We start from the raw sequence: 3,709 nt of genomic DNA on the forward strand, positions 1-3,709 counted from the left end.
CACAAATGCACACCTGTCCTTCTCAAAATGCCAATAGCCCTTTCTCCTTTGAAAAACTTTGGAAGAGAGATCAGTAAGGAAGTGATTGCAGATCTACTGAAGAAATGATGTAGACCTAAGCCAGAGCAGTGGCTAAAGGATCCAGAGGAGGGGATGGGTGTGAGGAACATTTATGAAGTAAAACTAATAAGACAGGTCTTGGTTGGTAGATCCAGGGTAGACCAGAGGGAGGAGTGAGTGAGGATCCTAACATTGTGGTTTGGGCAGCTGAATGGCTGAGTATTTCATCCATCAAGATAGAAATGCAGGAGCGTATCTGGATAGGTAGGAAATGATTAATTTAATTTGGAACATGGCAAATTTGAGATCCCCCTGGGAGAATGTGTGGAGATGACCAGCAAGCCAGCAGTCTCTGAACATATAAGAAACATATAAGAAGAATTCCACACAAGGGACTAAGAGGGAACAGCCATGTTTGGGAACCACTCATGGCCTACATGGACTGGTAGCATCTGTGGGAAACAATCTACTAACACACACACAGACCACTGGTCATTCTAGGTCGGCCATGCTTCCCCACTGAAGCCTGTCTGTGGCCTTGATGATCCGCCTGCACAGATAGTCTGTGTCTGATAGCCCTGGTTGCACCAGAAACAGCACACTCTCCCTGATATGAGCTGGACCAAACCTTGGCAAGTGCAAACTTAACAACCCTGGAACTTTCATAGCTTCTCTCTCTCCTGGGAGAAACAGCAAGGCAGAGAAAGATAATAAAACCAACCAATCATCAAGTTCTATCCCATGTGTTAGAACACGGTGGCTGGGGAGAGGCATTTAAACCACAAACCCTTCTCACTTATCTCTATCTGGGAAATAAATTTGATGCAGATTATAATTTTTGTCAATGTCTCATAACGTCCTTAGCAAACACAGCTTCAAACTCCCCCTACCTACAGATTGCTGCATATAACTCCTCCTGCAAAAAGAAAAAACAAAAAACCTGGGACTACCACTAATCCCATCACTGCTGCTTCATGGACCTCACATTCTTATCCTTAATCCTTTCTGGGATGTGTCAGCAATGTTGAGTCCAAGGAGGAAGGATTCTCAGAACATGGCTCCCAGTGGAAAAGGACTGGACTGGAGCTGACTGTCAGGCCATGATTTGTAGATTAGAATTATGCCTGCCTCTGAGTTCTGCAACAATACTACTCAATATTCTTCAGGAGGATAATTTCTTTGCTCATTTCTTTTGATTCTTTCACTTGTTCTTCTTATTGAGGGTCTCCTTTCTGCTGGTTTTGGAACACCCTAACTTTTCTCTCTACGTGTCCCTTGTTCGTTAGCCTCTGTCTTACATAAGGGAGTTTATACTGGATCCCAAGACTCATCTTCTTTCTCCCATTGCAGTAACTCTTCTCTCTCAGACCTCAAATCAGGCTGGATATTGGGGATGTAAAACACTGCTTTGCTGGGCCATTTAAGGAGGGCTCTCCAAAGGGATGGCACTTGCACTGAATGGAGAACATTGGACCACTTCTTGCACTCACAGCTTGTATTTATTTCAAAATATCTTTGCTTAGTTTTTTAAAATGCAGCTCTCTCCGCACCTGCAGCAAATTCTCCTGGGATACCTGTTAAACTCCCCAGACCATTCAATCAGATCTCTGAGGGTGGGGCTTAGAAATAAATCTCCAGGTTAACCAAATATCCAAGCTGCTTCTTAAGAATACAAGACTTGAGAATCACTATTATAGGCTGAGAATTTTGATAATAACCATCCATGCTTATTTAACACAGCCTCAAATTATCTGAGTAGGGTTTTTCTTTTATTTTCTTTCTTTTTAACCAAAAAATGCATTTCTTTGAATATAATCTCAGCCAGATGCTTAAGACATGCAGTGGACCAGGTCACTGGTTGCAGTTGGGAAGGGGTAAGGATTGGTGTTCTACCCTCAGACTCCATGTTCACCAAATTTTCTCTCTTCCCTGCTCTGAAAAGCACAGATTTAGGGATTTGATAGACCTGGCTTGAATCAGTCATTTAGCTGAGTGAAAGTAGCTTTGAACATGTTATTAAGCTCAGTGTTGTTTGCATATACCAGGATCAATAATACCTAGCACACAGTTTCTGCAAGCGTGGTCTTGACCTGAAGACACCCCCTTGGTTGGCTGATGCCAACGCCCCTCAGAGGGAAGGCCTGGGAATAGGATTAATTGATTACTATTTAGTTAGATTTCTGCCACTTTGAAGATGTACTCACTACAAAATACCATTCCACAATCAGCAACCCCTCACATCTTCTTTGATAAATTGATCAAAGGAATATTAGTGCTAGAGGCTAAATCTAGTGACTTGTAAATGACTACAAAGCGGTATTTTGCTAATGTGGAGCTAAGAGATTAAAATTTCTTTAAGAGGGGTGCCTGGATGGCTTAGTTGGTTAAGCATCTGACTTCAGCTCAGGTCATGATCTCATAGTTCGTGAGTTCGAGTCCCACATGGGGTGAGCACTAGCCCCACTTTAGGTGAGCTCTAGCCATGCCTTGCATGAGCCCTGCTTCTCTCTCTCCCTCTCACTCTCTCCCTCATCTCTCTCTCAGAAAAAAAAAAGAAAAGAAAAGGAAAGACAAAACTAATCAATAGAATCCAAGAAGTTTTTTCTTGAAAAAAAAAAAAAAAACAGGGGAGCTTGGGTGCTCAGTAGGTTAAGCATCCGATTCTTGATTTCAGTTCAGGTCATGACCTCATGTTTTGTGGGTTCAAGCCCCACATCAGGCTCTGCATGGACACTGCAGAGCCTGCTTGGGATTCTCTCTCTCCCTCTCTCTGTGCCCCTCTCCTGATTGTGCCCTTGCTCTCTCAAAAATAAATAAATAAAACTTTTTTAAAGTTTTAAAAAACACAAAAAACCCCAACTTGTTTCAAAGTGTTAGTGTTTGCTAGGAAAGCATGTTGCAAAGGTGGGGGACAGTGACATGACCACCCCATGAGGGATTATTTCTGATGGGTGCTACCGGAGAGGTGTTTGTGGGCCCGCACCTCCCTGGGTACCAGGACAATGAGCTGTTGCACTGAGAATGCACAGCTGGGCTGGCCTGTGTTGCCACTGAGTGGCCAGTCTCTTCTTACTTTGGGAAAGTGAGAGGGAGATAGCACAACCTAAGTCAAGGTCTTTGCAGATCTTGTCTTGGTTCATTTACTTAGTTGTTCATTCTGGATGACTTTCTTCCTTCGTAAACATTGTCGACAGAGATGTTGATGTTTTCTTGTATACTTTCTGCTCAATTCATTTTCTGGGGTATTTTTAACATCACAAATGCATCTTTGCTGATAATATCAAGGCATATAAATACAGTAGCTTCTTCTTAAGGATTCTACACAGATCAAGCAACCATTTTTCCTGCACCTTTAATTTTATTTATTTTTTTATTATGCAATTTATTGTTAAATTGGTTTCCATACAACACCCAGTGCTCATCCCAACAGGTGCCCTACTCAATGCCCATCACCCACCCTCCCCACCCTTTCACCCCCCCCCCCCATCAACCCTCAGTTTTTTTCTCAGTTTTTAAGAGTCTCTTATGCTTTGGCTCTCTCCCTCTCTAACTTTTTTTTTTTCCTTCCCCTCCCCCATGGTCTTCTGTCAAGTTTCTCAGGATCCACATAAGAGTGAAAACATATGGTATCTGTCTTTCTCTGTGTGAC

The sequence above is a fragment of the Lynx rufus genome, unplaced genomic scaffold (genome assembly GCF_022079265.1).
Source record: "Lynx rufus isolate CCGP_SWC_20201006 ecotype Redwood Valley unplaced genomic scaffold, mLynRuf1.p SCAF_8, whole genome shotgun sequence".
In the NCBI taxonomy this organism is placed as follows: Eukaryota; Metazoa; Chordata; class Mammalia; order Carnivora; family Felidae; genus Lynx; species Lynx rufus.